General features: G+C 41.4%; 1 long non-coding RNA gene across 5 annotated transcripts in view; it reads left to right on the forward strand.

Moving 5' to 3' along the window:
- Positions 1–3,797: 3,797 nt before the first annotated feature.
- The window catches only part of LOC147358439 (uncharacterized), a 149,385-nt gene continuing 126,836 nt past the window's right edge, over positions 3,798–26,346 (forward strand). For 2 of the 5 annotated variants that reach the window (XR_015142264.1, XR_015142265.1), the window contains exons 1-2: positions 3,802–4,569; positions 7,153–7,300. This is a non-coding gene — a long non-coding RNA (uncharacterized LOC147358439). Of the gene's footprint in view, positions 4,570–7,152; positions 7,301–13,102; positions 13,236–13,844; positions 15,635–26,346 lie in introns of those variants that run through there. The other 3 variants (XR_015142266.1, XR_015142262.1, XR_015142263.1) reach the window with 3 other exon arrangements.

Consider the following 26,346-nt stretch of genomic DNA (forward strand, 5'->3'; position numbering starts at 1 on the left):
ATTCAACAGAGGTAAGCAATGCAGGAAAATAATAAGGCCAATAGAAATATCAAGATAAATAAGAGGCATGACTCTGAGCAGGCTCCGAGAGTTGGTGATGGACAGGGTAGCCTGGTGTGCTGCAGTCCATGGGGTCACAAAGAGTCAGACATGACTGAGTGGCTGAATTGAACTGAGGATGCCTCAGTTTGCACCTATGATAACTTGCTCACAGAAAGAACATGAAGATATCAGTATGCGTGTAGACAAGATGGTGGAGTAGAATGACCTTGAGCTCACCTCCTTTCACAAGAACCATAAATTACAACTAATTACTGGACCACTGTCAATAAAAAAGAATGAAATCTACAAAAAAGATATTCTACATCTGAAGACATAAAAAAAGAAAATGAAATCGCTCAGTTGTGTCTGACTCTTTGCAACCCCATGGACTGTAGCCCATCAGGCTTCTCCATCCATGGGATTCTCCAGGCAAGAGTACTGGAGTGGGTTGCAATTTCCTTCTTCAGGGGATCTTCTCAACCCGGGGATCGAACCTGGGTCTCCTGCATTGTAGGCAGATGCTTTATAGTCTGAGCCACCAGGGAAATCCAAAGACATAAAGATGAAAGCAAATGAGACAGTAGGAGGGATGCACTCATGATACAATCAAATCCCACACCACCCCCTCAGAAGAGTGACCCCCAAACTGGGGAGTAATTAGATCACAGATATAATTATTATTATATATTATATTATGTATGTTATATATATTATATTATATAAATATCTGCTCCATCTTGCAGGAGTGAGAGTTCTCAGCCCCATGTCAAGCTTCCCAGTCTCGTGGTCTGGTCTCATTGGCTTTGCAGGCCAGAAGTGCCTGACTACAGGAGCGCCACAGGACTAGGGGAAACAGACACTCCACTCTCAGAGCGTGCATACGAGGTCTCATGCACACTAGGACCCAGGACCAAAGCAGTGATTCCATAGGAGCCTGGGGCAGCCCTACCGGCTGGTCTTGGAGGGTCTCCTGGGCAGACAGGGAATGGCTGTGTGTCTCTCTGGGGTCATAAAAGTTTGTGGAAGAAATATCAGGGAGTGCTCATCTTCTTGAACTCTTGCTGGAGGCAGACATATTGCTTGGGTAATCATTACCAAGATTTGGCCTCACCCAGCAGCTACTCAATAGCCAGTAAGTTCTCATGCTGGGACACCTAGGGCCAAACAACCAACAAGGTGGGACCACAGTGCCACCCATTAGCAGATAGGCTGCCTAAAGTCTTCCTGAGGACACAACCACCTCTAGATACCCCGCTTGACACAGCTCTGCTCACCAGAGGATATGGTATATTTGTTGTTGTTCAGTCTCTCAGTGGTGTCTGACTCTTTTCCACCCTATGGACTGTACAGCACATCAGGCTTCCCTGTCCTTCACTATCTTTCAGAGTTTGCTCAAACTCATGTCCATTGAGTTGGTGATGCCATCCAGCCATCTTGTCCACTGTTGGCCCCTTCTCCTCCTGCCTTCAATCTTTCCCAGCATCAGGGTATTTTACAAAGAGTCAGCTTTTCACATCAGGTGGCCAAAGTATTGGAGCTTCAGCTTTAGCATCAGCCTTCCATTGAATATTTAGGACTTATTTCCTTTAGGACTAACTGGTTTGATCTCCTTGCTGTCCAAGGGTCTCTGAAGAGTCTTCTATAACACGACAGTTCAAAAGCATCAATTCTTTGGCACTCAGCCTTCTTTATGGTCTGTACATGACTACTGGAAAAACCATAGCTTTGACAATACAGATACTTGTTGGCAAAGTGGTCTCTCCTTTTTAATATGCTCTCTAGGTTGGTCATAGCTTTTCTTCCAAGAAGCAAGCGTCTTTTAATTTCATGGCTTCAGTCACCATCTGCAGTGATTTTGGAGCCCAAGAAAATAAAGTCTGTTGCTGTTTCCATTGTTTATCCATCTATTTGCCATGAAGTCATGGGACCAGATGCCATGACAATAGTTTTTTGAATGTTGAGTTTTAAGCCAACTTTCTCACTCTCCTCTTTCACCTTTATCAGGAGACTCTTTAGTTCCTCTTCACTTTCTGTCACAAGGGTGGTGTCATCTGCATATCTGAGGTTAATGTGAAATGCTGAGCTGGATGAATCACAAGCTGTAATAAAGATTGCCAGGAGAAACATCAATAACCTCAGATATGCAGATGACACCACCCTGGTGCATATAAGTTAAATAAACATGGTGACAATATACGGCCTTGCTGTACTCCTTTCCCAGTTTGGAACCAGTCCATTGTTCCATGTTCAGTTCTAACTGTTGCTTCTTGACCTGCATACAGATTTCTCAGAGACAGTAATTTGGTCTGGTATTCCCATCTTTTTAGGAATTTTCTGCAGTTTGTTGTGATCCATACAGTTGTGACTCAGCTGGTAAAGAATCCACCTGTAATGTGGGAGACCTGGGTTTGATCCCTGGGTTGGGAAGATTCCCTGGAGGAGGGCCCAGCTACCCACTCCAGTATTCTGGCCTGGAGAATTCCATGGACTGTATAGTCCATGGGGTCGCAAAGAGTCATACGTGACTGAGCGACTTTCACTTCATTCACACAGTCAAAGGCTTTAGCATAGTCATTGAGGCAGAAGTAAATGTTTTCTTGGAATTCTCTTTCTTTTTCTATGATCCAAGGGATGTTGGCAATTTGATCTCTGGTTCCTCTGCCTTTTCTAAATCCAGTTTGAATATCTGGAAGTTCTTGGTTCATGTACTGGCATATTGAATGTAACACTTCAGCAGTATCATCTTTAGGATTTGAAATAGGTCAGCTGGAATTCCATCACCTCCCCATCTTTGTTGGTAGTGATGCTTCCTAAGGCCCACTTGACTTCTCATTCCAGGATGTCTGACTCTAGGTGGTTATCACCATCATGGTTATCCAGGTCATTAAGATTTTTTTTGGTACAGTTCTTCTATGTATTTTTGCCACCTCTTTCTAATATCTTTTGCTTCCTGTTAGGTCCATATAATTTCTGTCCTTTATTGAGACCATCTTTGCATGAACTATTTCCTGCTACTGCTGCTGCTAAGTCTCTTCAGTCGTGTCTGACTCTGTGTGACCCCATAGACGGCAGCCCACCAGGCTCCCCCATCCCTGGGATTCTCCAGGCAAGAACACTGGAGTGGGCTGCCATTTCCTTCTCCAATGCATGAAAGTGAAAAAATAAAGTGAAGTCGCTCAGTCGTGTCAACTTCTAGCGACCCCATGGACTGCAGCCCACCAGGCCCCTCCGCCCATGGGATTTTCCAGGCAAGAGTACTGGAGTGGGTTGCCATTGCCTTCTCTTGTCTCTAATTTTCTTGAAGAGATCTCTAGTCTTTCTCATTCTATTGTTTTCCTCTATTTCTTTTCATTGAGTCTTTTTATCTCTCCTTGCTATTTTTTGGAACTTTGCATTCTGATGGGTATATATTTCCTTTTCTCCACACACACACATGTCAGAATCACTTTCCTGTATACCTGGAACCAAAACAACATTATAAATCAATTATACTTCAATAAAAAATACTTTAAAGAAAATAAGTCATGAGGAATCAAATGCCCCCTAACTTTATAAGTCAAGGATAAGAGCCCTGTTTCTGATTTGATTCTCAAATTGAACCCATGGGTAACGAGTCACATCTATTTCACCTGCTGTCACTGCTCAAGGTGATGTTAAGACTTAGGCTTCCTCCAAGTTGTATTGAGCCTAAGCATTGAGATGTTTGCTGGAGTTGTTCTCCAGGAACTTGAAATCAGCTGTGTCTATTTTAGGATGAGTCTATGAAGTGGGGTAGGACCACCAACCCCTCAACTGGACCTGCGCATGTCTGCTCCTAACTTTGTGGTGGTCCAGAGGCCTGTAGCCTAGTTATGCCTGTGCAGAACAGTGATTCCCCAGCACCTGTTCCCCATCACCTTTCCCCACATTGCCCACGCCTCCCTGCTGTGCACCCTCAGCATGCTGGGCCTCTTCATTCCTGATCCCATAAATACCCAGAGCCCGTGGACTTCAGGAGACCAGCTTGAGGTCTGTGCCTGCGTTTTACTCTTTTTCACAGGCACTTCAGCTCTGCAGCTCCTGCAGAAAAAGGCGGTTTCTTTTTTTTTTTTTTGGTCCTCCATTTTAAGTATTTTGGGGTTTTTGAATTTAAGGATAGAGAATTGTTTTTTGAAGCCACAGAAGTTATAGTGAGTGGCAGTTCCCACCTTGACAACTGCGGTGGTTCCTGGGAATGGCTGGCTTCTGCTGTGTCTGGATCCCTAACTTCAGACTCATAGCAAAACCTTTTGAATGAAGCTTTTAAAGGAAGAGATTATGACCCCCTCTAGACTGAAATCTTGGAGGACAAACATCCAGAAGACTGGTTTTGTCTTTGCTGGACTGGGCCTTATGAGATATAGATGGGAAACGGAAGCCATGCTGCACAAAAACTGGGAACAAGGTTGCCCAAACTTGCACAGTTCCAGACCCTGATGCTGACTTCTCCTGGGGGCAGGTGAACCAAAACAGATCTCAAGTTGCTTCTCAGAAACCACAAGAAATAAGGTGAGTGGGCTTGCTGCAGTGGTGGCTTTTGGTAAAGTGAAACTCTTTAGAAGGCAATTGAAGTAACTTCCTAAGTTATGAGAGTGAGCTTTTCTTTTGTTAGGCCTTTGTTTCTGTCCCTCCAGGCTTGCAGGGACAACTTGGTAACTAGATTTTTCCTACTTTGGTGAAAGTAGGTGTATCTCTAGCAATGGACCTACCGTCCAAAATCACTTCCTGTACTTGATCATGCACAAGTACATGAACTGTATGTACTTGGTTGTACTGGTCAGTTTTCAACCATCCCTAACTTCACTGCCTTAAGATGTAACCTATCAATTAGGCTGATCACCTGTCCTCTTTCTCTCAGCTGGAACTTTGTTCTCTCTGATATTGAATCTTCATATTTAAAACAAACAAAACAACTCTGGCATCTATCCCTGTCAAGGTTCTACTTGGTTAGGATATTGAAGAAACCATAATTTTCCCAGCCTATGTCTCTTCCATATTTAATACCCAAGTGTTTCAGCCAAATGGATAATGATTGAGATATGAAAACACATAAAAAGCTGAGACACCAAAAATCCCTTCTTGACTGTGTCCTTGATAAAACTGCTAAAACTTCAAACTAAAAATTAACCATGTCTGGCATTCTTTGGGCCCCAAGGGTATATCTTTGGGGTTTGTCACCAATCTTGGGTCTATGAGCACCTTGACAGCTGGCTCATAGGCAGTACTTATTTATTGAGATCAAAGTGTGAATTTGAAACCAGAAACAAGAAAACACTCTCAAACAACTGCTGCTGCTTCTAAGTCACTTCAGTCGTGTCCAACTCTGTGTGACCCCATAGACGGCAGCCTACCAGGCTCCTCCATCCATGGGATTTTCCAGGCAAGAGTACTGGAGTGGGGTGCCATTGCCTTCTCCAAACAACTGCTAGCTAGTTTCATTTTTTCAAGCCCTTGTTGGGTCTATACCCCTTATCAGCAGAAAGTAGCCAGGGCCATCCACAGCCCCTCTGCCTCCAGATTAAGGAATAATCAAAAGATGGGTGGGGGTGGAACCCTGAAGCTACGGGTTAAACCCATTCCACCTGCCATCACTAATCAAGGTTGTGAAGACTTGCATGTTCTCCAAGCAGCATGGAGCCTAAACAATAAGACATTTTCTTGAGTTGTGCTTTAGGAACTTGGAGCTTCAGCTGCATCTAGTTTGGGATAAGCCAATGAAACTATAGGATCACTGACCCCTCAACTGGGAGAAGGCAGCTGTGGGTAAACACAGAGCCAGGGCACAGACTAGGGCACCATTCCAGACTGCTCATTATAGAGATGATGACTCTCCTAGCGAAGCTTTGCCTGGACCACACAAACACTTTAGGAATAAAAGCCACTAATCTTCCAGTCAATCAGGCATCCCAGCAGCACAGGAGATTAAGCATCCCATTTACAAGCCTGGACATTTGTAAACATTAGTGTCCCTGGATATCTAATCAAGAATGAATAACAAATTGGTTTAGACTTGCTGTTGTCACTCTTGCGTGGGCAGGAAATGGAAGTTATCCTGGGAATTGGGTGAGGGGGAAAGGAGTGAGTGAATGCCCTTCTTGCATATAATAAGTGGGCTATTATTTCTAGAGAAACTGATTCGTAAAATATTATGACTAAAATTTTGTGACGGTGCCGGGTTAGAATAAAAATCCAAGTCCCTATCACTGTGCCATCAATAAAAACAGCGAGGAAGAAGTAGCAAATTAATAAATAGCACTTTTATTTACACCTTGAACAAATGCATATATTTCAACATATTATTGGTATATTATACCAGGACATGAATAGCATTAAAAATGAAATATCTAGATTTCACAGGTATTGTGAATTCTGTGAGCCTTACCTTGCACTGCAGAGAGCTAGTGAACTTGTTTTTCATTTATTCAAAGGCATTTGCTGCATTCTTAAAATGGATCAGACCTCGGACTAAGTGCTGTCTTGTAGGTTTAAGTGACTGAGACATAATACGTGACTTAGACTACTAAAATTTGGTCTTTAAAATTGAAGGTAATTCAGGAACTTAACTATTCTTCTTGTACACATAATTACAACAATAACAGAATCGTTATGAAGGATTAATTGCTGTTTCTCATGTTTTCACCTTTCTAATAGTACCCTTGATTTTGATATTTCAAAGGAGTCAAATTATTTCCAGGAAATACATCCTTTCAAAATCCCTGAGGATCCCAAAGGGTCTTACATTGGTAACCTGTCTGTGCTCCTAATGCCAACAGCAGTTTATGCATTCAAAGAGTTCCATGATATGTTGGAGAGCACAGTTGTCCTGTGTATATATTCAGAGCGATTGCTACCCCTAATAGCTAACATTTATTGAATGCTTACAGTGGATCAGGCCCTATTATATACACTTTCTTGAAATGTATGCATTTTGGTCTCACAAAACCCTATGAAATAGTTACAGCTATTATATTTTACAGCACAGGAAGGTGAAGTAACTTGGCTAAATTGTATATCTTTTATAAGAGGTTGAATCAATTCAAACCCGGACATTGTGGGAGCTGCATCTGACTTCCTAACTGGTGTATTCTACAGCTGGTGACATGATGCTTGCTGTGAAAATTGATGCTGCTGCCTCTTTTCTACTGAATTGTTAGTTGATAGTTTGCTGATTGTGGTCCACCATCCACTTGGTTTCTGTTCTCGTTTGGCTCGCCGAACTCTGGGTTGCTCAAGGCTTCAGGTAACACTGCTGCGACATCCTCTCTGCCAGAGGAAAACCCTTTTTTCCCTCTTGGATCCAGCATTCACAGAGGTGTCTCATAGCAGAAAGACTTGGTTCCCAGGGATTCAGTAATTTCACTGATGTATTGCATGATAGGGCAAAGGGAGTTGGGGAGGGGTAGCAGGGAGCATTGCCCAAGAGAAGTTGACAAGCATGGTCCAGATTTGAACCAGAAGCCCAGTCCTTCACCCTAACATTCAAGCCTTGTTGCTGAATGTGGTTAATTAATTCAAGCAGACTTCTTACTTACTCATAATGATTTTGGCTCAGGAGCTCACATCTTGGTCTACTCCCCAGTTGTAGATATATTCTAAGGTCTTTTTTTGGCCTGCCATGAAGCTATGGGACCACTTTTAAATCAGAGATTTAGCTAGCTCTAGAAGTATTTGTAGCTGTGAAAAGAAGAAAAGCGAAAAGCAAAGGAGATGAGGAAAAATATAAGCATCTGAATACAGAGTTCTAAAGACTAGCAAGGAGAGATAAGAAAGCCTTCCTCAGCGATCAATGCAAAGAAATAGAGGAAAACAACAGAATGGGAAAGACTAGAGATCTCTTCAAGAAAATTAGAGATACCAAGGGAACATTTCATGCAAAGATAGGCTCAATAAAGGACAGAAATGGTATGGACCTAACAGAAGCAGAAGATATTAAGAAGAGGTGGCAAGAATACATAGAAGAACTGTACCAAAAAGAGTTTCATGACCCAGGTAATCACAATGGTGTGATCACTCACCTAGAGCCAGGCATCCTGGAATGTGAAGTCAAGTGGGCCTTAGAAAGCATCACTAAGAACAAAGCTGGTGGAGGTGACGGAATTCCAGTTGAGCTATTTCAAATCCTGAAAGATGATGCTGTGAAAGTGTTGCACTCATGCCAGCAAATTTGGAAAACTCAGCAGTGGCCACAGGACTGGAAAAGGTCAGTTTTCATTCCAATCCCAAAGAAAGGCAATGCTAAAGAATGCTCAAACTACTGCACAATTGTACTCATCTCACATGCTAATAAAGTAATGCTCAAAATTCTCCAAGCCAGGCTTCAGCAATACATGAACCGTGAACTTGCAGATGTTCAAGCTGGATTTAGAAAAGGCAGAGGAACCAGAGATCAAATTGCCAACATCCGCTGGATAATGGAAAAAGCAAGAGAGTTCCAGAAAAACATCTATTTCTGCTTTATTGACTATGCCAAAGCCTTTGACTGTGTGGATCACAATAAACTGTGGAAAATTCGGAAAGAGATGGGAATACCAGACCACCTGACCTGCCTCTTGAGAAACCTGTATGCAGGTCAGGAAGCAACAGTTAGAACTGGACACAGAACAACAGACTGGTTCCAAATAGGAAAAGGAGTACGTCAAGGCTGTATATGGTTATATATATATAACCTCAGATATGCAGATGACACAACCCTTATGGCAGAAAGTGAAGAGGAACTAAAAAGCTTCTTGATGAAAGTGAGAGAGGAGAGTGAAAAAGTTGGCTTAAAGCTCAACATTCAGAAAATGAAGATCATGGCATCCGGTCCCATCACTTCATGGGAAATAGATGGGGAAACAGTGGAAACAGTGTCAGACTTAATTTTTTTGGGCTCCAAAATCACTGCAGATTGTGATTGCAGCCATGAAATTAAAAGACCCTTACTCCTTGAAAGCAAAGTTATGATCAACATAGATAGTATATTCAAAAGCAGAGATGTTACTTTGACAACAGAGGTCTGTCTAGTCAAGGCTATGGTTTTTCCAGTGGTCATGTATGGATGTGAGAGTTGGACTGTGAAGAAAGCTGAGCGCCGAAGAATTGATGCTTTTGAACTGTGGTGTTGGAGAAGACTCTTGAGAGTCCCTTGGACTGCAAGGAGATCCAACCAGACCATCCTAAAGGAGATCAGTCCTGGTTGTTCATTGGAAGGACTGATGCTAAAGCTGAAACTCCAGTACTTTGGCCACCTCATGCGAAGAGTTGACTCATTGGAAAAGTCTCTGATGCTGAACTCAGAGGCAGGAGGGCCTCTGGGGGCAGGAGGAGAAGGGGAAAACAGAGGATGAGTTGGTTGGATGGCATCACCAACTCGATGGACATGAGTTTCAGTGAACTCCGGTAGTTGGTGGTGGACAGGGAGGCCTGGCGAGCTGTGATTCATGGGGTCGCAAAGAATTGGACACAACTGAGTGACTGAAATGAACTGAGAAATATTTGTAGGTATTTTGTGATACAGAAGACCTTTGGGGGACCATTGTACAATTTCATATAATTGTCTGTTCAAGGCAGGCCATAAAATAAATTATATATGGTTGCTAAGGAAACCAATGACCAAATACTAAAAACCACACTTGTGAAATGGCAATGTATGTGCCGTTTCATGAAGACATTAAATGTTAATGTCTAGGAACAAGTCTGAGTATCCTAATTTCAAAATCATTATGAACATAAATGATGTTTCAAAATATATGGCAACTGTGGAAGAATGTGAAAACATCTGACCTTCATGGTGACAGTCACAGGAGCCACTAACACAACTGTGGCCTGTTGTGTCCATTGGTATTTGATAAAAATGCTCAGTCTCAGTTGTTACTGAGAAGAATAAGAAATGAGAAAAGAAGTTTTCCATACTCTGAATTTTATCATGTCCCTCTTTAGGTGACAGTCTGTACCAGAGTCTCACCTGTCATCTCCTTGCTGGAGAATAGAAATAGCCCTTCTGCGGCTTGGCAGGATAGAATAGATCATGGTTAGAGAGAGGTAGACTTTGGAAGAAGATTCTTTGAGTCCTATTACAAAGGACAATCAAGAGAATTTTAAGTTTTAGTTCGAGCTTCAGTTCTGCCACTAGCCATCTGTGTTACTTTGGGCAATGAAGTTTGCTTCCCTGGGTCTTCGATCTCATGGAAAAAATAAGGAATTTGGATCAGATGATCTCTCAGGAACTATTCTGATTTCATATTCTATTATTCTGGGAATCTTTTTTCCATTTAGTTCCTTGTAACCCATATTTATTCTGTTTATGAAATAAGCAAAAACAGGAAAACATCATATTCTTTGCCAAATTATTTCCTCAGGATAGCCTTCACTTCAGAATTTCCTTTTCCTTCTGGAATAAGAACATTTCACCTGAAATATGTGTTCCTTTCATTGAATAAAAATATTTATCAGCTAAAGGAGACTTTGCACAAACAAGAGAAAAGCAAACTTAGATGTAAACTAAGTTATTTCCTTGGCTAGCTGATTTTTTTCAACTCTTTCATTGGTTACATTTTTATTTGAATGTCAAGAGATTGTTTTCTCATAGCCTGACTTTCCCTTTGAAAAATTCTACAGTGAAACCATAACTAATAATTCTTTAAAAAGAATAAATTGGAAATGTACTAAACAAAATTAGCTTGCTGCTTTCCTTCTTTTTATGAAAAGGCTGAGGAAATATTTCTGGGTGATACTGAAGCAACAGATGGTCCAAGTTGAAGTATTTCAAGCCATAGAAATATTGGAGGATTTTAACCAGTTTTCCAGGTGGTGCTAGTGTTAAAGAATCCACCTGTCCATGCAGGAGACAGAGGAAATGTGAGTTTGATCCCTGGGTCGGGAAGATTCCCTGGAGGAGGAAATGGCAACCCACTCCAGTATTCTTGCCTGGAAAATCCCATGGACAGAGGAGCCTGCCTGGTTACAGTCCATGGGGTCACAAAGAGTCAGACATGACTGAGCACACACGCACAACCATCTTAAACTCAGATGTCCGGCAGTCAGTTGGGTTCTTGGGCTGTCTCTTGTCTAAGTGTGGCTTTTTATGAACATGAAAAATAAGTTAGAATGATGAGCTCAACTTTTTCATTTATACTCAGTGCTTAACACAGGATGAGAGAAACCAGACACCCCATGAGATATTTTGCTTCTTCATTGTGTAAATCTCAAGGAATTTTGTTTTTCTTGTGTCCCTACTGAATATACTGATTTAGTCCTACCATTTATTATCCAAAGAGAATCTTAATCATGATCCAAAATAAGTTCCCATTAGGAAAAGTTGCCTTTAGTCTCATTACATTTTCTCTAGAGGCAGGTGATTGTTTCAAAAAGCATGCAGAGTCCATAGGAAACACTTTTAAGATTCATTCATGCAAACTTGCAGTCTGCTCCTTGAAGCAGCTGTCGTCTTCATAGCCCTCAGTTCAGTTCAGCTCAGTCGTGTCCGACTCTTTGCGACCCCATGAATCGCAGCACGCCAGGCCTCCCTGTCCATCACCAACTCCTGGAGTTCACTCAGACTCACGTCCATTGGGTGAGTGATGCCATCCAGCAATCTCATCCTCTGTCATCCCCTTCTCCTCCTGCCCCCAATCCCTCCAACCATCAGAGACTTTTCCAATGAGTCAACTCTTCACATGAGGTAACCAAAGTACTGGAGTTTCAGCTTTAGCATCATTCCTTCCAAAGAAATCCCAGGGCTCATCTCCTTCAGAATGGACTGGTTGGGTCTCCTTGCAGTCCAAGGGACTCTCAAGAGTCTTCTCCAACACCACAGTTCAAAAGCATCAATTCTTCGGTGCTCAGCTTTCTTCACAGTCCAACTCTCACATCCATACATGACCACAGGAAAAACCATAGCCTTGACTAGATGAACCTTTGTTGGCAAAGTAATGTCTCTGCTTTTGAATATGCTATCTAGGTTGGTCATAACTTTCCTTCCAAGGAGTAAGGGTCTTTTAATTTCATGGCTGCAGTCACCATCTGCAGTGATTTTGGAGCCCTCCAAAATAAAGTCTGACATTGTTTCCACTGTTTCCCCATCTATTTCCCGTGAAGTGATGGGACCGGATGCCATGATCTTCGTTTTCTGAATGTTAGCTTAAAGCCAACTTTTTCATTCTCCACTTTCACTTTCATCAAGAGGCTTTTGAGTTCCTCTTCACTTTCTGCCATAAGGGTGGTGTCATCTGCATATCTGAGGTGATTGATATTTCTCCCAGCAATCTTGATTCCAGCTTGTGTTTCTTCCACACCAGCATTTCTCATGATGTACTCTGCATATAAGTTAAATAAACAGGGTGACAATATACAGCCTTGACGTCCTCCTTTTCCTATTTGGAACCAGTCTGTTGTTCCATGTCCGGTTCTAACTGTTGCTTCCTGACCTGCATACAAATTTCTCCAGAAGCAGGTCAGGTGGTCTGGTATTCCCATCTCTTTCAGAATTGTCCACAGTTTATTGTGATCTACACAGTCAAAGGCTTTGGCATAGTCAATAAAGCAGAAATAGATGTTTTTCTGGAACTCTCTTGCTTTTTTGATGATCCAGCGGATGTTGGTAATTTGATCTCTGGTTCCTCTGCCTTTTCTAAAACCAGCTTGAACATCTGGAAGTTCACGGTTGTGAAGCCTGGCCTGGAGAATTTTGAGCATTACTAGCATGTGAGATGAGTGCAATTGTGCAGTCATTTGAGCATTCTTTGCATTGCCTTTCTTTGGGATTGGAATGAAAACTGACCTTTTCCAGTCCTGTGGCCACTGCTGAGTTTTCCAAATTTGCTGGCATATTGAGTGCAGCACTTTCACAGCATCATCTTTCAGGATTTGAAATGGCTCAACTGGAATTCCATCATCTCCACTAGCTTTGTTCATAGCCCTCACCTTCTACATTCTTTTGGGTCCTATAACAAGTCAACTGAAAGGTAAATCCAGCTCACTAAGTACTTGTATATACTAGGAACACGATCATTGAAAAGATAACTTCAAGGTTCTGACCCAGGACTTCTGGTTTCTGATCTTGCAGGCATTTAAAGACCTTGGGGAATTATCCTTCTGTTCTAACAAGTAAGAAGCTGAATTAACTGAAAAGTTAACTCTTCTTAGATCTTTCAGAGATGTGAAGTCACACGAGAAGTCACTGCTCCCTAAAATTAGAGAGACAAAGAAGTAACACAGAGAATTATAACTTACCAGATAAGAAACCCGAGAGCAGAAACTTCTTGAGGGACTAGTGTGGGGTAGGCAAACCTAAACTATAGTTGACAAATTGCTGGAGGCTCAGTATGGAGAAGTTTGAGAGTTAAACTTCTCAAGGGAGATGGTCAGAGGAGAGGCTCCACACTTTTGTGGGTTTTACGGCTAGGAATTTTACTGGTATTTCATAGTGAATATTGGAGGGAAAGTCCCTGATGAGTCTGGTAGGGGGAGAGGAAAAGGAACTGTTTTGAAATACGCCAGAGAATTCTGCTTTTCTTAACAAAGTTTTCCCTCAAGAGAAACAATTTTATAAGAAACCTAACCTATTAGGATTCTATCAGAGCCTAACTGACCTGTGGGAAGAAATTTCCCTTCCTTCTTTGTCACCCTGTTGCACCTAATTAGGGGAAGTGACTTCACATTCCCAGGGTCAAAGACAAGGCTAATTGTAGGACTATAGAATGTTTTTCCTTCTCCCCACCCCCCACACCCTGCCCCAATGAATTGTTGCTGCCATATCACTAAAGCTTTATTTACTGGAGGTTTTTTTTTTGTTTGTTTGTTTTTAGCCCATCTGTCATGTCCTGCTTTGAACAAAAAATTATAAAACATACTACAAAGGTGAAAAATGCAGCCTGAAGAGACAGAGCAAGCATCAGAACCAGACTCAGATATGGCAGGGATGTTGGAATTATCAGACTGGAAATTTAAAACAGTGATGGCCTTATGACTTGTTTTGGCTAACAAAGTGGTATAAAGCATGGTATCATTTCTAAGCATAACCCTGAAGAGTCCTTGCATATAACTAAGTATTATCTAGAGACATTGCCCCAGCTGAGTTACAGAGGTGAAAGAGCCTAGTCAAAATCAGCAAAGCTGCCTGCTTGACCCAAAACTGACCTCAGATGCATGAGGAATCCCAAGAAGAAGGGAGAAATTGCCCAGTCAAATCAAGCCAGAGTGTCAATCTGAAAAATGTGAGCTCAGGAAATTATAGTTGTTTTAAGCGAGTAAGTTATGGTCTGGTTTGTTACATAGCATTACCTCGGCAGTGACTATCTGGTATTTTACCAGTCTTTCCTTGTGGAACATACCGATCTCACAAATGTAAATTTCTTCTTTTAATTAGAGTTAACGTTAAGATTTATCTCATACAGGTATTGTGAGATTTTGTGACTGGATATGTGTAAATGGCACAAAGAAGGAGCTTTGTATGAGCTAGTTGTTACTATTTTCTTTCCCAATGTTAATGATCATCCTCAACAAGGCTTCCATGATGGGCCTCCTTTTGGTCCTCCTGATTGATGTTTTGGGTTTTGGCTTCCTTTTGTGGAACAAATATATCCCAAACTTTTCCTTACCAGAACACGGTGCAGAAAACAGTCAAGAACTCTGCTTTGTTATTTTCCAGCTTTGTGAACTTGGGTAACTTTCTCTAGGCCTCAGTTTCTTCACTTGTAAAGCAAGGCTAGTAATCATAGCTTCTTCTTTCACTTGTTTTTAAGATTATTAAATGATGCTTCTAAAATGCTTGAAGCTGGGCTGACCTATAGTAAGTACTCAGAGTACTTGGACATTATCATCACCATCATTATTATCGAGATTTTAACATCTCCTAGAGATTAGTCGAATCCCAGACTTGCACCATGCGACATTCTGCTAGAGTTTCTGCATTAAGCAGAAAAGCATTCAGCGTAGTCCACAGGTCAGTGGCCATTCACTAGAGTTCAGCCATCTGGCAGGAAGTTGGCAGATGCTCTGAGTCTTTCCACGTTGTCACAGGGAGCAACTGGCCCAGAAATAACACACTATAAAGATTCTGAAGGGAGCCAGGAAATGAGAAAAGGGAACGACCCACAGCTCTAAGCAAATGGCATTGGCAAATGTAGATATGGATTTGGGTTTAGGATCTGAATAAAGAACTGAAAGCCAAAAAATACAGTTGTGAAAGGAACTAGACTGCAGGGAGCTGGACCAAGTGTTCAGCTAAGCCAAAGGGTATGAACCTTTAAGATGGGCTGAAACATTGTCTGAAAAATCCTCTGATATATCTTTAAAAAGCCACACATTATACCTGGTAGTATAATATGTAAGAAAGGGATTTTGTATGGTGTTAAGAGTAACCAGCTTTCGAATTTGATAGAGTTCGGGTTGATTTCTATCATTCTCATTTAATGGCTGTGTGACCTTTGGCAAGTTTCCTCTTCTCTCCGAGTTTCACTTTCTTCACTTATGAAATTAATATGATTCCTCTCTCATAGAGCTAATGACATTAAATCACAAGACTATGTGAAAAGCTTAATAGTGTCTGGCCCCTAATAGTCATCTAATAAATGGTATGTGTTAATGTTCTTATTAATTAAGCATTATTTGGCAAAATCCTTATCTTGCCAGAATCTCTTCCTTGGGTTAACATTTTCTGTTGTCTCATATTCCCTGGTTTGGCCTTTCAATTCTGTGCACCCCACTGATACCTATGCCCTTCTGATACCCAATTAATGACTTTGACATCACACAAGTCATTGATTACTTCCTGGGCTTATTTTGACATTGGGTATCTACATGATTTTTTGTTTTAATTTCATTATGTCCTATCTTTATCTCTGTGAGTGGACTAGAGATCAAAGAAATCAGATGAGCTCGAAGAGATCTTCTAAGGTTGGGAGATACTGTTAGGAAGGCCAGGAGCAGAGTCTACGAGGTCAGGGAGGCATAAAGAGGGTACTAACTGTTGATGTCTGATGAGTGCTTATCTAAAAGGTGAGAGAAACATTTCCTATAAGTGTTTTGTCCTGTGAACTAAGTTAAGCCAGAAATGGGCTCTTAAATTAGGGACAGAATTTAGGGTTATGTTTGGAGACTTCTCAGATCACTTTCTGTTACATTTTTCAAGTTGAGGATGAATACTTGCAAAAAAAGAAAAATACTGGCATACCTTGAAGATACTGCTTCTAGATCATGGATTGCAGTTAAGCAAACATCGTAATAAAATGAGTCACATGAATCTCTAGATTTCTCAGTGCATATAAAAGTTCTGTTTATACTATACATAAAAGCTATTAAGTGTACCGTCCTATTATATCTAAGAAAAGCAATGTACATACCTTAATTTAAAAATACTTCTTTGCTGAATTGTCCTAGCCATCATCTGAGCCTTCAGTGAGTTGCAGTTTCTTTGCTGGTGGAGGGTCTTGCCTCAATGTCAATGCTACTGACTGAGGGTGGTGATTGCTAAAGGTTGAAGTGAAAAAATGAAATTTTCTGCAATGAAGTTTGATTGCCTCTTCCTTTCCCAAGAGTTCTCTGTAGCAGGCAATGCTGTTTGACAGTATTTTACACATAGTAGAACTTTAATAATTGTGGTCAGTCCTCTCACACTCTGCTGATTTTATCAACTAAGTTTATGTAGTATTCTAAAGATGTTGCCAGTTCAACAGTATTCTCCAGGAGTAGATTTCATCTCAAGAAACCACTTTCTTTGTTCATCTGTAAGAAGCAACTCATTATCCTCTCAAGTTTTATCATGAGATTACAGCAGTTCAGTCACATCCTCAGTTTCTACTTCTAATTCTAGCTTTCTTTCTACTTCTACCACATCTGTAGTTACTTCCTCCACTGAAATCTTGAGCACTTTAAAGTTATTCATGAGGGTTGGACTTTATTATATTCTTCCAAACTCCTGTTTATCTTGATATCTGGACCTCTTCCAGGAATCACAAATGTTCTAAATGGAATCTAGAGATTTCCAGGAGGTTTTCAATTGACTTTGTCCAGATCCATCAGAGGAACCTCTATCTATGGTAGCCATAGCCTTATGAAATATATTTCGTACATAGTAAGGCTTGAAGGTCTAAATGACTCCTTGATTCATGGACTTAGGAATGGATGTCATTTGTATGTTCACTGGAGCAGCATGTTCCATTTTTCTCAAGAACTTTTTCTTTACATTCATAGCTTGGCTAATTGTTTGGTAAAAGAGGCCTGGCTTTCAGACTATCTTAGCTTTTAATATTCCTTCCTCATTACACTTAATCATTTCTAGTTTTTGATTTAAAGAGAAGATTCCTTTCACTTGAATACTTAGTGGCCGTTGTGGGGTTATAAATTGGCTTAATTTCAATATTGTGTCTCACAGAATAGGCAGGCCTGAGGAAAGGGAGAGAGGAAATGGAACAGGCAGTCAGTGGAGCATTCAGAACACCCACATCATCTCACCATTAAACCTACCGCTTTATGTGGACTTGGTTCATGGTACCCCAGAACAATTACCGTAGTAACGCCAAAGATCACAGATCCCCATGACAAATACAATAATAATGAAAAAGCTTAAAATAGTCCAAGAATTACCAAAACATGAGACAGAAACACAAAGTGAGCAAATGCTGTTGGAAAAATGGCACTGATCAAATGTTCAGTGCAGAGCTGCAACAAACAAGTTTAAAAAAAAAAAAGCAAAACAAAACCTCAATATCTGTGAAGCACAATAAAGCAAAGTACAATAAAACAAGGTATAGTGATAAGGGCAAATTAGAATAAGGGGTTTCTCGGGTGATAATACAAAGAAAAATATATATATATATATTCTATACAACTGATTTGATTTCCCTCCATCTTTTTCTTCCATTCTGCAACATTTACCTCTTGAAAACTGTATTATCAGAGTTTGGGTGAATTGAACCATTTTCAGGTTCAATCCCATTAGCTCCTTTTTGTTCTCTTAGTTGTAGGTGCCTGGCAGTCTCTTAGGAATTGCTCATAGATCATGGAAGAGTCATTTTTAAAACTAAGAAAGCAAAGTACCATTGAAATTCACTGTGGGTCATCAGTGTCATCTTTCTATACAAAGATGAGATTACTACAACCAGGTGCAGCCATCATCATTCTCAGAGCAACAACCAACTTCACTCAGTATCAAAGATGATTACTTTAATGTTAGCGAACTGTAATGTACCAACTCAGAAATAACGATGATGCTCATACACATAAAAATAGATGGACTAGGTGTAAAGTATCACTTTCTTGCCATTGTGAGGTATGACTTTCCTTCTCTGATTGTCCATGAGTAGTGTCTCTGCAAAGTGGTCTGGAGATTTATATGTTTTACACTGTGTTTCTCTCTGGTGTATTTCTCTTACAGTCCTTCTGGGAAATTTGAAAATTATGAAACTTCATTCCTTATGCTGTTCATAGACAGATACAGTGATAACTAATGATGTGCCACTGCTTCATATTGGAATGCATCATTCCTTTGGTTCTGAGGGCTGTTTCTTATCGGATATGCAAATTCAAAGATAGATTTTCATAACCAAGTGATAACAAATGCCTAGCTGGGAGTGTGTGTGCATGCTAATTTGCTTCAGTCATGTCTGACTCTTTTGTGATCCCATGGACTGTAGCCTGCCAGTCTCCTCTGTCCATGGGATTCTCCAGGCAAGAATACTGGAGTGAGTTGCCATGCCCTCCTCCAGAGAATCTTCACAATCCAGGGATTGAACCCACATCTCTCACGTCTCCTGCATTGGCAGACAGGTTCTTTACCACTAGTGCCACCGGAGAAGCCCATAACTGAGAGAATTCCTGTAAAAAGGAAAGAAGGTGGTCACCAGGCCATGGTCACTCAGGCATGCCGTCGATGTCTTTCTCCTCCATCTCAGCTGTGGTGGATGACATAGGATGAATACATTCATATATCTGTTGGATCAGTGACATAGCCTCTTTGGGTTTCAGTTTCTTTAGCTATAAAATGGGGATATAAGCAATGTTCTTTCAGAGGGTAGTTTTAAAGAAAAACTGAGATAATCCATGTCAAATAAAGAATAGACAGGATCATATTCACCTAATAAATGATAGCTATTATTACATTGAGATTCCCTGGTAGTTCAGCTGGTAAAGAATCTGCCTGCAATGCAGGAGATCCTAGGTTGGGAAGATCTGCTGGAGAAGGGATAGGCTACCCACTCCAGCATTCTTGGGCTTCCCTTGTGGCTCAGCTGGTAAAGAATCCTCCTGTGATGTGGGACACCCGGGTTTGATCCCTGGGTTGGGAAGATCCCCTGGAGAAGGGAACGGCTATCCACTCCGGTATCCTGGGCTGGAAAACTCCATGGGACATTAATGTACCTTATGGTTGATATATAATTGTAAGGTGATTGGCTTTGGTCAGGGAGGCAATGCGTAGCCTTAGAGCAGGTTGGAATTGTACAGTTTTGCTGGAGATCGAGTTGTTACTTACCAGTGGGACTAGTAAGGGAAACTACAACCCCAAAAAATCATTTTAGAAGGAAATTCTTGATAGTCAGCATTCAGTTCAGATATTTCTAGGTAATTCAGATGAAACATTCCATTATAAACATATTGTAAAACTCTGCTTGTGGAAACTGCAGTTTTTATCTTCTTGTAAGCACAATTTTAATTCTCAAAGCTTAACTTGATACTAGTGATCAAGTTGGTGATGGTTTCACATTAACATTATCTGGTGAGTGCCTTTTCCCCAAGGTAATTTTAAATATTTTGGTTCAAAAGGAAATTGGGACATAAATTACACTATTCACAACATTGCCCTGTGTTGGTTCATAGAATCCACTCATGTAACAGTAATCACATTATTGCTCAACTATTTTTTTTTTTTTTTTTCCTAAAAAGCAGACTAGGTCTTCAGGAAAAAATAAAATCCAGTCTCTGGCCTCAAGGAATTTACAGTCATGTGGATGGACAGAGGTACAAGTAAAGATTGCTGTGTAATAGGAGTTAGACTACAATCAAGTTCTTGTACAGATATAAATAGAAAGAAGGAAAAAGCCTTTGACCTAGGCACAGGTATGAGTTATGCCATGGGAGCATAAAATGATATATTTTGACCCAGAAAAAATTTTGGAAAATATCAAATCCAATTAGAGCAGGCATCAGTTTAAGCTATGACTAAAACCTCAGAAACTTAACAGGAAAATTCTATGAGATGAGAGGCATCTTTACTGTGCCTTTTGCTTTTCACAATGTCAGAGTAATAAAGGGCTTCTACTTTCAAGAGGAGAAACACCAACTCTACAGCTACTGCCAGGGCCTGAGTGAGCTGGCAGGACTCAAGAGTGGTCAGAATTCATGGATGACATCTTGGTAGAGACAGAACACCGGTGAGTCTAGAAGGCAACTGGACTCCTTTAATATAAGCCTCCCCATGAACAGTGCATAAAATGACTGCCCCTCCCTTTCTGTGAATTGTTGTTGGTTTATTACTGTTTTGTTCATTGATTTATGGTCTTTGTTTCACATCTGTGGTCCATCTCCTCGACTTCAGATTTATGTCTCCTTTCCATGGTAGCTCTTGATGGTTCTTTGTGGAATCATTATCACATGAATAATTGAGGGCTTGCCCATGACCATCTCAAATCCTAACACACACCATCCAGAGTAGATTTTATCACTAGTTTCTGAGAAAAATAGCAAGTTACTTGCCAAAAGTCTCACAGCAAGTAAGTAGCAGAACAGATATTTGAACCTAAGTATCTCTGACTCTATGATGTATGATTTTTCCCTCCCTCCTCACTGTAGTTCTTCTACCTAAATGACTCTGGGTGCTATGGCCCAGACAACTGTGTCTGATACTAATTAATTGCACTCTCTTGATGACTCAGTATATTCCAGTCTGTCTGTACCAGGACTTCAGACAGGAATGCTCCATGTGCTGGTGAGAATTGCAGAGGCTGGTACACAAGGAAGGTTGTAAATAAATGTAAAGGCAACTTAGAGTCAGAATTCTTATTTTTGGCCTAATTTGTGAGATAATGACTATGTCAACCTGTTCTTTGGAAATTAAACAGTTATTAAAGTTTTCATAAATCTCATTGGGCAGAGGCTCAACTTCCTCTGTGGGTGGGGAGGGGATCTCCAAGTCAAGTGCTGGGCAAGGCCAGTTCTGTTTCATTTGCCAAATATGAGTGAGGCAGCCTCTGGAAGGACATTTCCTGCCCCAGCCTCCGTTCCTGCAGCCGTGGTCTTTGTCTCCATTGATCATTGCGACGTGTAAAGAACAGGTCATGTGATTAGCACCACACTCTAGAGGCTATAATACAAGATTGTTGGGCCTGAGTCAGCTTAGTTTATGTCTAGGCTGAACATGTAAACTGTCTCCCTTTGTCGGATATGGTGATTTCATCCTGTGCATAGCTCCAAATGGTATGTGCTATGTATCAAGCAAACAAATTAATAAATCCAAGCAGTAATTGAATTTCTGCATTAATGATAAGCATTCCTTGTAAAGAAAAAGATCATTCAGCAGGGACAAAGTAGTCCGGGTTAAGCTAGCATTCTAGCATGATTTGTGATGCCAGAGGGAAACTTGGTGGCAAGGGCATCTGGAGAATGGAAAATTCTCCCAGCACCTGTATTCCACAGAGGAGCAAAGACTGAAGGGAACAGATGTTTTCTGAGTGAGATTCTTGTCCTACCTTTTCCATGTAATTTTTCAGTTGCCTGGAATCCTTTGCCTGGGAGACAATTGAGTGCAGTGATTATAAGACAAGTTCTGTAGATTTGAGGATCTGGATTTACACAGTGTACCATTTTCTAGCATAAAGCCTTAGGCAGACTTGTTCCTTGTCATTTAGATTGTGGTAATAACCTCATTCGGGTTGTCATAAAGACTAAATTGGTTTGTTTTTGTTGTTTACTCCTGGTCAACACCCTCCAGTGGGAACTCATACATGGGTTCCTTTTAGGGCATATGTAGCTGACTCAGCTACCAGGACTCTGATTCTGGTTTCTCCAGATCTTCCAACGTTCCTTCGTATATTACACACAGAAAGTACAATAAAAGAGCTTTCCAATCTAGCCTGTCCCATAGAGGTTTGTAAATGAGGGTTGATGTTCTTGGTTGCCTCCATAGCAACTCATGTCATGGTGTACTCTGACTCTTTGTGACCCCAAGGACTGTAGCCTGCCAGGCTCCTCTGTCCAAGGAATTCTCCAGGCAAGAATACTGGAGTGGCTAGCCATTCCCTTATCCAGGGACTCTTCCCAAACCAGGGATTGAACCAAGCTCTCCTGCACTGCAGGCAGATCCTGTCTGAGCCAGCAGGGAAGCCCCAAGAAGGTGTACAGAGTGTCCTGAACTAATAACAACTGTTTTCTGAAAACTCCTCTTTTAGGCTGTTCCAAAACTTCTCTCTCCTCTTTAATCAGTAGGTCATTTCTGAATTTCTCATTTATTCATGAAGGATGCTGGCTAATAATATTCTCTGAGTTATCTACTATATATAATGAATACCCACCAATACTAAGATCCTTGGGCTGGGGCTGCCTTCATGCATCTCACACCTTCTTGGACTTCAACCCCTTTGAGGATATGTCTGCCCCACCTCAGTTCTCTAGTCTTGGAGATGGATAGATCTCAGAAAAGTTAAAGTTGTGTGTGTGTATACATGTGTCTTTATGTGCATAGCTTATCAGATTCTCAAGTTGTCATTTGCCCTCCAGAGCATTAAGACCATTCAGAGCAGCTGGTGTTTAGTGTCCTGCAGCAATCATGGAGGCATGAATCTTTTTTTCTAAACATGAATTTCTTAGTTTCTAAGTTAATTCATTAATTATTTTGACCTCACTCCATAGCATGTGAGACCTTAGTTCCCTGATCCTGGATTGAACCTACACACCTTTGTCTTAGAAGTCTGGAGTCTTAACCCCTGGAACACCAAGGAAGACCCCAGGGGGCACAGATCGTGGAAGAGCTAGCTCTTGATTCTCTTCTAATGTGGGTCTGTGGAAAAACCTCTTTATAAACCTCAGTTTTCCTGCCTTTTTCTTATCAACACTCTCTCCCTACCTGTTCAGGGCAAGTGTCATCTCTGGACTGAATTCTTTCCTGGGGTTGCTGCAATGCCTGCTAGTCCTTTTATTCTCGTCTCGTTTTATGCCAAACAGTTCAGTCCAGTCACTCAGTCATGTCCAACTCTTTGTGACCCCTTGGACTACAGCATGCCAGGCTTCCCCATTTATCACCAGCTCCCGGAGCTTGCTCAAACTCATGTCCGTCGAGTCAGTGATGCTATCTTACCCATCTCATCCTCCGTCATCCCCTTCTCCTCCTGCCTTCAATATTTCCCAGCATCAGGGTCTTTTCAAATGAGTCAGTTCTTCGCATCAGGTGGCCAGAGTATTGGAGCTTCAGCTTCAGCATCAGTCCTTCCAATGAATATTCAGGACTGATTTCATTTAGGATTGACTGGCTTGATTTTCTTGCAGTCCAAAGGACTCTCAAGAGTCTTCTCCAATACCACAGTTAAAAAGCATCAATTCTTCAGCCCTCAGCTTTCGTTATGGTCCAACTCTCACATCTGTACATGACTACTGGAAAAACCATAGCTTTGACTATATGGTCCTTTTTGGGCAAAGTAATGTCTCTGCTTTTTAATATGCTATCTAGGTTGGTCATAGGTTTTCTCCAAGGAGGAAGGATCTTTTAATTTTATGGCTCCAGTCACCATCTGTGGTGATTTTGGAGCCCAAGAAAATAAAGTCTGTTACTGTTTCCATTGTTTCTCCATCTATTTGCTATGAAGCGATGGGACTGCATGCCATGATCTTAAGTTTTTTGAATGTTGAGTTTTAAACCAGTTTTTTCACTCTCTTCTTTCACCTTCATCAAGAGGCTCTTTAGTCCCTCTTCACTTTCTCCCATAAGGATGGTTTTATCTGAATATCAGAGGTTATTGATATTTCTCCTGGCAGTCTTGATTTCAGCTTGTGCTTCATCCAGCCTGGAATTTTGCATGATGTACACTGCATGTAAGTTAAATAAGCAGGGTAACAATATACAGCCTTGACATACTCCTTTCCCAATTTGGAACCAGTTCGTTGTTCCATGTCCAGTTCTAACTGTTGCTTCTTGACCTGTATATATTAGATTTCTCAGGAGGCAGATAAGGTGGTCTGGTATTCCCATGTCTTTAAAATTTTTCCACAGTTTATTGTGATCCACACAGTCAAAGGCTTTGGTGTAGTCAATGAAGCAGAAGTAAATGCTTTTCTGGAACTCTCTTGCTTTTTCTATGATCCAATGGATGTTGGCAGTTTGATCTCTGATTCCTCTGCCTTTTCTAAATCCAGCTTGAACATCTGGAAGTTCATGGTTCACATATTGCTGAAACCTGTCTTGGAGAATTTTGAGCATTACTTTCTCAAAACAGTTTAAAAAATCACTCCCTTTATATTTCTCAAGTGGTAAAACCCATGTCACTCTCTTCTGTCGTGTTCCCAGCATCTTGTGCAGGGCTTATCACACAGTGTTGGGCTTCCCTGGTGGCTCAGACGGTAAAGAACCTACCTGCAGTGCAGGAGACCTGAGTTTGGTCCCTGAGTCAGGAAGATCCCCTGGAGAACAGAATGGCTTCCCACTCCAGTATTCTTGCCTGGAGAATCCCATGGACAGAGGAGCCTGGTAGGCTACAGTCCATGGGGTTGGTGATCTCAGTCCATATTATATGATAAAAAACGTTGATTGAGTGCCTCAAATTATCCCCCTCAGTCTATGCCTTCTGGATCAATTGCTTCATGTCTTCCCTCTCCTTATTTTCGTAGACTCTGTATCAAGATGAGGGTCTGTTTTACTTTCCTTTCTGCTCTGATTGTTGACGGTATAACTTTTTAATCTCAAAGATGTCGTAGTGGATGAAGTGAAATCATGTGCACCAAGCTTAGCTTGGTGCCTAGCACATAGTGGCGATAAGTCACTGATGGCTGATACTGACAATAGTGTTCCCTAGTTTGTGTGTCTCAGTGAAACTTAGTGTTTGTGACTCCTTTGTGTTTAGTGGGTGTAGTAGTCCTGTCTTCACTCTGTTAATGTGGACAGAAGTTTCCACACCATATTCAGCATCAAGTGGGCAGGTGACAGCTCTTGGCTCAGGCCATGGAATACACAGGCACGCACACTGCCATGAAGCGAGCGTGTCATTGTCAGACAATGCGACCCTCAGGCTGTCTGCTGCCCAGTATTAGCAGTGGGAAGGAGGCAACAGCTGCTTCTGATGCTTCTGGTAATTATGATGGAGGATGATTCCATTCCATGTAGGATCCAGGACCCGAAGGAAACAATCTGGACTAAGTCAGCATGTGCCTAATGAAATTGTTTAGCTTGGGCTGCGGCCCTACCTACTGCAAGCTGTGATCTACTGTGTTCTAACAAAGTGGTCCTAGGAGATCATGCTGTTTGGGAAGGGTAAATGATCAGTAAAATTCACTCCTTGCATCCGGCCTTCCAAATTTATACCATGACCCAAGTGACTTGTAGGTAAGACTGGAAAGTAACTTGCTTTCTGTGGCCAGAGGAGTTTCTATCTTTAAATGGAAGAACATCACTTCTCCAAAGTGCCCTCCCCAAATCAGCAGGCACTTTAGCTAGGGCTACTGAGTGTACCTCTTTAATGATTTCCCATTGCTCTGTATTGCTCCTGGCAGCCACCCACAATGAATCAGGTATATTCTCACATGGGTTTCAATTAGATGTTCTATTTATAAATAGGCTGTGGTATGGTTGTCAGTGATTGGAATCTCACACTGTGTGAAGCAGCTGGATTCTGAGTTTCAGGTCTGTTTATCTCCTGCTACAGGACATCTGGCCCCATCTTTTCAAGCAGCAAATGGGTTGATATATTGATCTTGGGGCACCAAATGATGGTTCAGATGATCATAAGGTCACTTTTATTTAACTTCTCCCTATTCTTCAACAGTGAAGAAGGCTGAAAGCCTATAAGAAGGCAGGATGGAGGTATTTTGGATTTTGTGAACTCAGACATGTCAGAATGAGAGGTGACTGATGTCACCATGACTTTGTAAGTCTAGCCATGTTGTTGTTCATTTGCTAAGTTGATTCTGAATCTCTGTGACCCCAAGGACAGCAGCACACCAGGCTTCCCTGTCCTTCCCTATCTCCAGAGCTTGCTCAAACTCACATCCATCAAGTCAGTGATGCCATCCAACCATCTCATCCTCTGTCACGCCCTTATCCTCCTGCCCTCAATCTTTCCCAGGAGCAGGGTCTTTTATGGGTAGGCTAGACTTAAGTGACTCAGTTCAGTT

This window comes from Bos grunniens, chromosome 15 (genome assembly GCF_055505025.1).
Source record: "Bos grunniens cultivar Pamir isolate PY7600 chromosome 15, Bosgru_T2T1.0, whole genome shotgun sequence".
In the NCBI taxonomy this organism is placed as follows: Eukaryota; Metazoa; Chordata; class Mammalia; order Artiodactyla; family Bovidae; genus Bos; species Bos grunniens.